This window comes from Paroedura picta, chromosome 2, assembly GCF_049243985.1.
Source record: "Paroedura picta isolate Pp20150507F chromosome 2, Ppicta_v3.0, whole genome shotgun sequence".
Classification (NCBI taxonomy): domain Eukaryota; kingdom Metazoa; phylum Chordata; class Lepidosauria; order Squamata; family Gekkonidae; genus Paroedura; species Paroedura picta.
Window position 1 is genome coordinate 34,730,009 of NC_135370.1, and position 12,641 is coordinate 34,742,649.

The 12,641-nt window shown below is 45.2% G+C and overlaps 1 long non-coding RNA gene across 1 annotated transcript; it reads left to right on the forward strand.

Annotated features, from left to right (window-relative positions):
- Nucleotides 1-1,955: 1,955 nt before the first annotated feature.
- LOC143829204 (uncharacterized) lies at nt 1,956-11,526 on the forward strand. Its single transcript, XR_013228024.1, has 5 exons — nt 1,956-2,120; nt 3,997-4,083; nt 6,696-6,797; nt 11,017-11,271; nt 11,400-11,526. It is a non-coding gene; the product is annotated as an uncharacterized LOC143829204 (long non-coding RNA).
- The last annotated feature ends 1,115 nt before the right edge of the window (nt 11,527-12,641 follow it).

Below are 12,641 nucleotides of genomic sequence, written 5' to 3' on the forward strand. Positions count from 1 at the left end.
TGAAGCCTGCAAAAATGTTTCAGGGGTTTCTCAATGTTAAAAATGTTGAGAAAGGCTGCTATAAGCTGTATAAACACTTAACTAGATATCATGGTATTATTGTATTAAAACCATTCATTTGCTACTGGATATTCTGTTGAGGAAGAGCCTCTTGTGGCGCAGAGTGGTAAGGCAGCTGCCTGAAAGCTTTGCCCATGAGGTTGGGAGTTCGATCCCAGCAGCCGGCTCAAGGTTGACTCAGCCTTCCATCCTTCCGAGGTCGGTAAAATGAGTACCCAGCTTGCTGGGGGGTAAACGGTAATGACTGGGGAAGGCACTGGCAAACCACCCCGTATTGAGTCTGCCATGAAAACGCTGGAGGGCGTCACCCCAAGGGTCAGACATGACTCGGTGCTTGCACAGGGGATACCTTTACCTTTACCTTTTTATTCTGTTGAGGAGCTCTGCAAACGATTGCTATTTTACAACCTGTCTCAATTTTTTTACCTTTGAGAAACCCCTGAAATGTTTTTCAGGTTTTGAGAAACCCTAGAAGTGGTGAGACCATGCAGAATAATGTTGGGAAGCCTTTGTTTTATTTATCTCTTAATTAGAATCATTGATTTAAACAAGTAGATTGTAATGTAACTATGACTAGTATAATGCAAAGTGGCTTGGAATGGTAACTATTGTACACAGATGGTTTCCCATGCAATTCAATCTCAAGTGAATACAAACAAATCCAAATTGGTGGGTTTTTTCCCTATTTATCTCTGGAATCTGTGAACCATTTTCTTTATGCTCTATGTTAATTTACTCTCACACTCTACCGATAAGTTTGAACTGATTACTTCCATTCCATGACATTGTATCTGAAGAAGGGTGCATGCACCCAAAAGCTCATACCTTGAATAAAGCTTCGTTGGTCTTAAAGGTGCTACTGGACTCAAAATTTGTTCTGCTGCTTCAGACTAACATGACTACCCACTTGAATGTATTATTTGTTATCATTGATGAATGGTATATTGAGTAGGTAACCTATTCCATCCAGTTTCAGGTCTTCTACCTATTATTCTGATTGCCAGTAAAGCAGAGCTAAGATCTGCTTAGCAGATTTGTCCAGGTTGGAGGGCTATTGTTTATATGTGTATAAAGTGCTGCCAAGTAACAGCTGACTTACGATGATTCTGTGGGGTTTTGAGTGCAAGAGACATTCAGAGGTAGTTTGCTATAGCCTGTCTCTGTGTAGAAACCCTGGACTTCCTTGGTGGTATATCATCCAAATACTAACCAGGGCTGACCCTGGTTAGCTTCTGAGACCTGACAAGAACAGGCTATCCTGGACCATCCAGGTCAGGGGGCAGAGAGCTATTTAGCACTTTTCAATATCCATTGATCAGAATTTAGCTAAACATTTCAACCAAGATCTTATTCATTCATTCATTCATTCCTCGCCTCTCCCCGGAGGCCCGAGGCGAGTTACAGACATCCCAATAAAATCCCAATAAAAACATTCAATAAAACATATGAAACATATCATACATAAATCCCCAGACAATAGAACAAGATGTGGTAAAAACTCAGGTCATATCTACTCTACTCCTTGGTAACCCACTCGAGGGGGAGGGAGGACAGAGGGTGCCAGATGGAGTACGCTACTGCCGCTGTAAGGGGGACCAGATCTTCCATGCGGCCCGGCCTCACCCCACGACCTGGCGGAAGAGCTCCCTTTTTCAGGCCCTGCGGAATGATGAGAATCTTGGATTCTTCTCAATAACGTGGGCCTTCAGAACCTATTGCTCCAACCTAACAACCTGTACTCCATAGGGGAGTCTTACTGATATAAAGGGGGATTTAATTCTGCCGGAGTCTGTCTAGATTTGCAGCAGCCCTTTTGGAGGGTAACTTTTGCGTTCGCCTCCAATGAGAGCATTCTTGAGGTTTTTTTTTTATTGCAGGTTTTACTGTGGCGTATTGATGGCCCATCATCATAACAGTCGCTGTTTATTTAAGTTAAGGAATGGAGGCAATGCGCTTCATAAAAAAAACATGCCCGTGACTGCAGGCAATTGAAAATGGTCTCCGGAGTTACAAGAAAGGCTGCCGAAGCACAGAGCACATTTTCGGCACATCAATCATCTGTAAGTATTGCTATAAAATGGTACAATAGGGGCTTAAACCACTTCCCAAAGCACTTTCCACTGTGTACTTAGAAATGACATTGAGGGGAAAAATACTTTCTGTATCTCTAGGATTCGGCAAACCAATATTGTCTTCCCAAATCGTGACAATATGTTGGAACGAGCGTATAAATAGGATGGGGAAATATATGTCTCACAGGCGCAGGGCCTTAAGCTTTCTGTGATACCTGTTTTGGTTGGCATTTGAGAATATAGGATGACTGCGGATTATTGATGTGAAAACAGCTTGTGCTGCATGCACGGCAAACCTGTGCAACGGAAGTGCTATACAGAAGTGGGGGGGGGAGAGTAAGGGGGAACTCTCACAAGGTTTAGGTGGGCCAAGTTCAGGCAGCCTGCCTGGCTGCTGGCTCCTCTGTGGTGCGTGGCCACTGCTGCAATGTTCAGATGCCTTCAGGCCCCATGGAGGTGCAGTGAGGATGCTTACCTGGGTTTTTGCAGCAGGTATGAGATGCAGGAGTAGGAGCCAGTCCCAGGAGAGATGTGACGCTTTCAGCCATGCTGCCCCGCCTGGCCCCAGCACCTCATGGTCAACCGCTTGCAATGCACCCCAGGCAGGGGCCTGGACAGCTCAGGGACGACTCTCCTGCCACCCTCGAAAGCTGTGGGCTTCTGAACAGGGCCCAATGGAGGATGACACATCGACTACTCATGCAACTTTCAGGGCCAGTCGCAGACAAACCTCTTCCCACTGTCACCCCCTACTCTGTACCTATTTGGGTTGCCCAGGTGGTAAAACATTCTTCAAGCTTCAAGAAACCCCAGAAGTTGCATGATCATGAAGAATATGGTTGGGAATATGGTTGTACGCGCCCACCTAGGGCCCCTCCGTTTCTCACCCCCTCCAGGCCCATCATTAGCCTTTTTGGGAGGAGGGTCAGCATGACCATATATGGTCTTATCCAATAAAATGGTTAACAAATATATATATATATATATATATATATATATATATATATATATATATATATATATATATATATATAAACACTGCTGGCGCCGCGGACTAAATAATTCGTTAAGGCCTTCTGGGGCGGGATGTGTCCATGATGAGGAAGGGTCCGGATTGGACCCTTCCTGTGGACAGACAATCGGAGGGACCAATCGGCAGGCGCAAAGCGCCTGCCGATTGGTCCCTCTGATTCCCAGCCCCAGCAACTGTGAGCCGCGCACAGCGCAGCTCGCAGTTGCTCCCGGCCTGACGCGGTGAGAGGCACGAAGCGCCTCTCGCCGCGTCATGCTGCTACCCAAGCTCCCTGCCCGGCGGCCTGACGCGGTGAGAGGTGCAAAGCGCCTCTCGCTGTGTCAGGCTGCCGCCAGATGGAGCCTCCGGCAGTCGCGCAGAACGCAGCTGCCGGGGCCTCCCTGCCTCCGCCGCCGCCGAGAGCTGACGCCACAGGGAGCCGCCGCGGAGAGCCGTCGCCGCGGGACATGCCAAACTGTGAGTTCCTAGAGCCCGCTCTATCCCTCATACAGCGGGCTATATTTCTAGTATATATATACTTCCACAAAACCCTTGCTGAGAAAGCCTGTAGTAGACTCTTTTTCTATGGGGAGATTCTTCTGTGTGTGGTCATTGAGTCGGACTGTGGAGGACCTGTCTAACATCTAAAGTAAAATTTCCACCAAAACAACTCTCTCTCTCTCTCTCATCTATCATCCTATCAGTCTCTCTGTTGCTCTCATTTGTCTGTCTGACAGTATATTTGGTCTGAAAAGAAGTTTGAATGTGTACTTGTGAGAAAGTTCAAGGTAGCTTCTTGCAGCATAACAAAACCATTTACATCTTCTGTCACAACTCTCTTCTGTCCTCTAGAAAGTGAAATTCCTTGAGATTTTAAGATATCCTGACATACCTGAGGTAGCTGCGCGATTGTATTCCAAGAGAGCAACTCTTTACAAGGTAAATAGAAGCGATTCAGTATGAGAGATGTGTGAATATAAAGAAATGGAAGAAAATTGACATAACTGTAGTAATCTGTATGAGTCTTCAACTATCCTGAACCAAAAGCAAAGAGTGCACAACTATTTTTCCTAATTATTTTGTCAGCTGAATGGTGGTTATATTGTAGTTTGCAGTTAATCTTATATTTCAGTCTTACTGCACGCATACATGTTCCTTTGAATACAAAGGGCTCTCTTCTCCTTTCTGTTGAATTAGTTTGCAGTCCTATTGACAGCAAAATAGCAGTGTTCAAATTACAAAGGGGGCGGGAGGACCAAGCACTTCTACTGCATTTAGGGTCTCCGCACTTTTCTTTTCTCGAAAAGGTACTGGAGAAAAGAATATGGAGGGGAAAGGGCCCTTTATTCCTTCCCCACTCCTTCCGTGAAAGCACTGGGGAACAAAAAAATAAAAAAATAGGCATGCATTCACAAAAGGTAGGTGAATAGACAGATGTCTTAATGGACTGTGGATCCTTTATGAAGCCAATACCCATTACAGATTTTTTTTGCCCCCTTATGACTGTGTTCGTGGCAGCCTCCTGTATTGCTGGGTGAACAATTCCGTGCTGAAATGAAGGGTGGAATGTGACTTTGGAGCTGGAAGAAGGAAGGAACACGTGGCAGAGTTACGTGCAACAATTCTTGACCAGCGTGGACTGTAGCACCCCTGTAGATCCCAACTAACCTCTTGACAGATATTGTAGTTGCAACAAACCAGTGGCATTTATTCTCTATAAAATCCCTACCTTCAGAATGTGTGCAGGCCCTAAAGGAGAGATGATGTAACGATGGAAATGCTATTTGGTTGGACACTGCCTAAGAGCTGACCTACTTCGAGACACTCCATATTCATACGGCAAAGGGAAATTGGAACAGTAATTGACAGCCTGGTTGGTGGCTCATGGGAATGGGCAGAGACAATGCCTCCTTTGTCAGTACTGCCCCCCAAAATATGTCGAGGTCGTAGGAAATCAGGGAAAGCAACAGAATAATGAGATCCCATTTGGGGGGACAAAGCTTTTTTCTTTACCTCCAGGCCAGTGGCCAATATAGAAATGTCACGATGGAGCCCGGTCATGTGATTTATCATGTATAATATACATTGTATATGACAAGTTTTGCTCTGCTAGGGATCTAAAAACCACTAACATGCAGGTCTAAAAATAAATTATGGGTAGAAAGAAGAATAGAATTTCTTCTTATTGTAACTTTTAAAAACAGGGATACTTTCCCCATGGCATTCCACCCTCTCCCCCACACACACACTGCTCGGCTCATCGAATCATAGAGTTGGAAGGGGTCATACAGACCATCTAGTCCAGCCCTCTGCTCATTGCAGGGTCAGCCTAAAGCATTCACGAGAAGCATCTGTCCAGCTGCTGCTTGAAGACTGCCAGTAAGGGGGAAGCTTACTACCTCCTTAGGCAATCAATTACACTGCTGAACTACTCTGACTGTGAATTTTTCTCCTGATATCTAGCTGGTACTGTTCTATACGTAGTTTAAGCCCTTTACTGCAGGTCTTATCCTCTGCTGCCCACAGGAACCACTCCCTGTCCTCCTCAAAGTGACAATCATTCAGATACTTAAAGACAGAACTTATGTCCTCTCTCAACCTCCTCTTATCCAGGCTGAACACTCCGAAGACTCTCAACCTTTCTTCATAGGGTTTGGTCCCCAGGTCCTGGATCATCCTCCTCACTCTTCTCTGAACCCTCTCAGTTTTGTCCATGTCCCAGCTTGATGTATTGGTCAGGAATCTGGACTTCTAATCTGGTGAGCCGCGCTCACCAGATTGATTCCGCGCTCCCCCACATGGAACCAGTTGGGTGACCTTGGGCTCACTACAGCACTGATAAAGCTGTTCTGACCGAGCAGTAATATCAGGGCTCTCTTAGCCTCACCTCCCTCCCAAGGTGTCTGTTGTGGGGAGAGGAAAGAGAAGGCAACTAGAAGCTGCTTTGAGACTTCTTCGGGTAGAGAAAAGCGGCATATAAGAACCAATTCTTCTTCCTAGCTAAGAGAGCCCTGAGATTACTGCTTGGTCAGAACAGCTTTATCAGGCCTGTGGTGATCCCAAGGTCACCCAGCTGTTGCTGCATGCTGAGGAAGAGTGGGGAATCAAACCCGGCTCACCATATTAGAAGTCTGCACTACTAACCGCTACACCAAGCCGGCTTTCTCGTGAGCTACCCACTCATCATATTTAGACAGCTGCAATAAATACAATCAAGAAATCTAGTTTCCTTTTCTGTACCATTAAGTACTTCCCTGATTTATTAAGTGTCTGAGTAGAAAGAAGACTACAGTTATTTAGTGTTGAAGAGAAAGGCATTCTTTGTAAACTCAGAGGGATTATTCTCCCGGGACTCGGCTCCAGGCATGGAAATAAGTTCCTGGGCTAATCCATGGGGAAATGTAGGCAGAAAATGAGTAATGAATTCTGGAGTCAAATTGTCACGTTGTGGCAAAATGAAAAAGGAATCTCTGGCTCCTTAATGTTTAATTTAATGGCATTTAAGGTTTCCTAAATACAGGCTATTTCATCAGTGATTTCTTATTCAACAGAACTGGCTACACACATGGGCAAAAACATGAACACGGGTATTTAACAAAAAGGCACTGGAATGCAGGAGGTACAGCTTGTGCTACTTCTATGCAAAACACAAGGTAAGGGCACTGACCATGCACAACAGCCATCACAATGTTTATTTAAGTCCTTGTTAATGCAATTAAATCTATTGTTGATTCCCATTCCAGCCATTATTAATGCTACAATAGATCTGTAAGGTCTTAGATGCAACAATACTTTATTTGTACGAAAGGAGAACAATTGCTAACATTTATTACAACTGCATTCTGCTATAGAGCTATGATTGCTATGAATGATTTAATATTATATTTTTTCAGGAGGGGGGTTGATAACTGGGATACATTGGAGGGGATTGGGCATCAAGGTGAGGTTCCCTGTGCATTTGGTGTGCAGCTTGCAAATACTTTTGAACCATCAACTACCATTTTCCCCAACAGAGCTTTCCTGGGGGCACCTTCTTTGGGAGGATGTAACTCGGGCTCCCAAAGTCCAATCTATAAATAACTTTGAGGGCATATAGAGGAGGAGTACAGGGAAGTCTGAGTTTGATTATTTTGATGATGGAGAACCCACCACCTCCCGAGGAAGCCTGTTCCACTGAGAAACCGCTCTAACTATCAGGAACTTCTTCCAGATGTTTTGATGGAATTTCTTTTGAATTAATTTCATCCCATTGGTTCTGGTCCATCCCTCCAGGGCAAGAGGGAATAACTCTGCTCCATCCTCTACATCAGTGGTTCCCAACCACCAGGCCGCGGCTCCCTCTCCCCGCCCCCCCCCCGCAGCGAGAAACTCGCCAGGCTGCAAGCAAATCAGCTGCCAAAGCACCTGATTAGCTTGCACCCGGTGGGGCCGCAAACGTGCACCTGTGGCAGTTTCGCGGATATGCGGCAGGTCCGCGCATGTACGTTTGAGCGGGGGCTACTGCGCATGCGCAGGGCCTGGATCGCCCCCCCCCCACCAGTCCACAACCCAAAAAAGGTTGCGGACCGCTGCTCTACATGGCAGTCTTTTTAATACTTGCAGATGGTTATCAGATCCCCTCTCAGTTGTCTCCTCTCTAGGCTAAACAGACCAAGCTCCCTCAGCCTTTCGTCATAATGTCCATTCTATACACTCCTGAACCTGCACCAGTCATTTCCCAGAAAACACTTTTCTAGAGGCACTTTCTTTGAGGGGAAGTAACTTGTAACTAGTAACTAGTAACCAGTAAACTTAGAGGATAGAGAGCCATCTGTAGCCCCCTGTGAGTTTGGTATCTCTGGCACTTGGGGGAGGGCATTCTACCACATCATGAACCTCACAAACCAAACTGGTTCATTTAGCTCTGAAAAGTTCACGACCATTCATGAACCTTGGATGCTGGAAACCATGAACCAGACCACCCTTTCCCAGTTCAGGCTGATATTTACTTGCCATTTTGTGTTTTTTCATGTGCTGGACTCTGTCCTTCCACTTAATCAGCAGGACACATTAGACAATTCCAGTAACTTTTCCCCAGAACTCTCCAACTCCCAGACCGTTTCCGCACGGAGGGATAAAACGCAAGTGGCCTCCTGCTGGCAAACAGAGGATGGTAAACCTCGCGTTTGCAGCCCTCCTCATGGGAGACCCCTCCCGCGTTTTCACTGTGCCCGGTTACGGCCTTTTGCCTCCTGATGAGGCTGCAAGGGAAAGCAAAACGAACTTCTCCCTCTGCTTCTTGGCTTGTCAATCACAGCAAGCCACCAATCATAGCACAGCAGTTCTCTTGTGGACCGAAACATCCTCCCTCCCAGAGCCCCCAAATTATTTTTTAAGGCATTTCCTCATTGCTATGCAGTAATACCACAACACAGATGCATTTTAAATAAAAATCAACACAGTCGCGGTACTATGTAGAAATGCCAGAACAATACAGCATCCCTCCCTTTTGGGGATTTGTATTTTTGGGGACTTTATTTCTGTCTGGGTGGATATCTAAGATGCTAGATGTGGTCCCTGAAGCCCAAAAAGAAATTTTGTGTTAATGTTTGGCTTAAAAACATAGTGCTCAGACCCCTGTATGATCAGGAGAAGAGTGCTTGATCATCTGCCCCAACCCCTTTCTCAGGTCATTCCCCATCTCCAGAAAACAGAAAAGGGGCTGTGTTTTGCCTGTCTGATCCAAAAAAGACCATGGACACTTTAAAGAAGATTTTATTTTACCTTTAACAATGTAGGTTTGCAGTCGCGCTGCAACACAGACCGCTCCATTAAAAAAAAATTACTTGGAGCAGGAAATGAGAGGGGAGGGTGGGTGTGAGGGCGGAGCAATGCTGCAGAGACTATCGCGCCTTTCCCCCTTCATATGAGCTTGCCCCTGGTTGCTCACCGATGGGACGCATATTTTAGGGTTGTAAATTCAGACCATTTCTGCACAAGGAATCTACTCCTGGACAGCCTTTGAATGTTGGCAGCATTTAGAGCCCCCTCCACATGACATTGCCTGCATCCTGAGGCTGTCAAGGAGCTGGGTCAAGTTTTCGCCATTTTAAAATCAAGATTAGGGGAATCGCCAAAACTGGATTCACCACCTTAAATTGTGCATCCCATCGTCCCCTTTCTGTTTTCTGGAGATGGGAAAGGGGGGGAGTGATCAAGCATCTTTCTCCTGATCATACGGGGGCCTGAGCACTATATTTTAGAGCCCCACAGTTCCCCACAGTTTGCTCTGGTGCTTCTCTTCCATCCTGATTTACAAGTACCAGATTATTTTTTTTAGTAGCTCATTGCCTTAGAAACCTCAGGACACCTTGAGAATTTTTTATAAGTGCTAATGACATTCTGATCAAACTAGTGGTGCCAATTAGACTGAGGCCCCAGACGTTTTGTCTACTGTGCCAACTTGGTCTTCGGGAAATTTCTCAGTAGGGCATTTAACATATACGATGTGTCTTATAAGCATTTGGTTTATTGCTACAGGGTCCTTTGGGCTTCATGACTTAGGCACATGTCACAATGGGTGAGAGTTCAGACAACCGGATAACAGCTCTAGAATTCAGCTTGGCTATCAGTGGGGTCTGTGCAGAGTTACAGTAGTTTAAGTCCATTGAAAGAAGTAAATCTGAATAGGAGTGTACTGAGTGATTAAGTGATTTCGCAGGGTTCTGGTCCACGCAAAAGGAGTATTCCCAAGCACTATGTTTAAGTCTAGAAAAACAACATTTTTTAATAAATACATGGGGTATATATGTGTGTGTGTATATATATATATATATATATAATAAATGTTCGTGTATGTGTAATAAACACTTAGATCTTGTTTTATGCTGTTTATGTCCCTCGGCTTGTGTCTTTCCACTGATAGCTTATTTTATTTGTAAGTCTCCTTAAACAGGAGGCGGCATAAAATCATTTAAATAAATAGACCGGAAAGTGGCCCACCCTGTTTTCCTCTTTAGAATAAATACCATTTGTCTCTTGTTTCATAGCCCTAGAAAAGATCAAGAGTCCAGTAGCACCTTAAAGATCAACCCGTAAAGACTCTTTTCTACTGCTCTAGACAAACACATTCTTGATCTATCTCTATTTTTTAAACATTTCTATGTCTTCTTTCTTATTCTTGGCAAAAAGAATTCTAAGTTAAGGGAATGGTCAAGTCTGAAATTGCAGGGCCATAGATTCCTTTTGTGAGAGGCCATCTGTCCCACTTAATATTTCTGGTAAGGGCTAGGAGGAGGAACGTGACTTATGGCTTAAGTGCCACTCAGCACTTAACACCCACTCAGGGCAGCTGTCTCACCCCTGAGTGCCTCCTCCTCCAACCGGATTGCCTGTCTGTCCAGTGGCCAGCCAATCGCCTTCTGTCCCCCACCCCGGACCACCCCCTCCTCTTTCCACTTCCCTCTGAGGCTTGGAGGCTGCAGATCCCTGCTGCATGACAGCTGCCCCTGTCAGTGAGTTTCCTAACCGTTGCCTGCAGCCTTTCCAGGTCCTGGGGGGGGGAGAGGGAGGGCATCCACAGAGTTTTTCCACCCCACCCCCCCAATCTAGTGACCGTGGTATTCCTGAATGCAATGGGCTTGGTCCCTAGTACTAAAATATGGAACAAGATTTATAATGTGGCTGTAGCATTTTCTTTTCTAACATAGTCATTAAAACATCGTTACGCCTTGTTGCTGGTTTTCCCCCTAACTATGAGGTTAGTTTTTATATTTGCCGCTGGAGTGCTATATTGAACTGGGGCCTTGCTTACCGACCAAGTCCGAATTTTTCCCCCTAATGTAAGTTAAAGCATTGGCCCATCTTACGCTATGGTTTTATTCTTCCATTTAGTATGATGTGGACCAGATGGATGCGCTGGAAGAAATACACCAGGAAATCATGAACAGAGTGCACTCGGTCACCGTTAATGTTCAGGAATATCAAAGCCACTTTAAGAAATACAGCCACTTATGGATGGATGATAAAACCGAATTTATGAAGCAGTTCCTTCTTTATGGACGATTTCTCAGTGCTGAAGAGCTGGAATTATATGCAGGCTATGAACTTCAAAAGTGTTCCCCACAATTAGATCACTTTAAACAACAGGTAACTTTCGAACCTTCGAAAAGAAACAACTTTGATCCGTTTCTGATGATTGCCTTAATATTAAACTATTTACACGATTTTAATCTTCACATTAAACATTTCGTTGTAATTGCACCTTGTTTCTTAAGATCAGCATTTATGAAAAGCTGCACACAGAAAGGAACGAGTTTGAAAAATCAGAAGACTTTGTATGGCTGGTTCCCGGTTGATATTCAATCTTTAAACTTACCTTTGATGAACATTGTTAAAAATGGGGCTGCATGCTTAAGGAGCATCTGCTTAGCTACGTCACCCAAAGGTAAGCGACTTTTGATGTCTCTTAAAAAGACTTTGCCAATCGTACATCTTTAAAAAAAACATCCCTGTTCATTTCCTTAAGGTATTGAACAAGGCAGAAACAAGGATCTGAATTAAAAAAAACATCATGCAGTTTAATATGTAGGTAAAGGTAAATGTATCCCCTGTGCAAGCACCGAGTCATGTCTGACCCTTGGGGTGACTCCCTCTAGCGTTTTCTTGGCAGACGCAATACGGGGTGGTTTGCTAGTGCCTTCCCCAGTCATTAGCGTTTTATCCCCCAGTGAGCTGGGTACTCATTTTACAGACCTTGGAAGGATGGAAGGGTGAGTCAACCTTGAGCCAGCTGCTGGGATTGAACTCCCAGCCTCATGGTCAGAGCTTCAGACAGCATATCGGCTGCCTTACCACCCAGAGTAGTTCAGCAGTGGAATAGGCTGCCTAAGGAGGTGGTGAGCTCCCCCTCACTGGCAGTCTTCAAGCAAAAGTTGGATGCACACTTTTCTTGGATGCTTTAGGATGCTTAGGGCTGATCCTGCATTGAGCAGGGGGTTGGACTAGATGGCCTGTATGGCCCCTTCCAACTCTATGATTCTATGATTCATTTTGTTGCCTAAGAACCATAAAAGGAGTGCTGAACCTAATGGAACATTTGGGTTTGAAGACATAAATTGGAGGTCACTGCTCCAAAATGATTTGTTCCTCACATTTAATTGAGTGTTGAACTTGTGTTTCCACAAACTGCAACAGGTAGGGTTCCCAGCCTCCACGTGGAGCCTTGAGATCTTCCATAATTACTGTTGATCTCCAGACAACAGAGAACAGTCCCAGTGGAGAAAATGAGGGTGAACTCTACAAACCCCACCTTCCCCAGGCTCTACCTCCAAATCCTTCAGGTGCTCCAGGGCCAGATAGAGCACTAGTAGCTGTGCTTGGCAAAGATGGGAAAACTGTCTTTGGATCATCTACTTCAGTGGTCCCCAACCTTTTTATCACCGGGACCACTCAACGCTTGATAATTTTACTGAGGCCCAGTGGGGGGGGGGTAGTTTACTCCTCTACTCTCAACCACT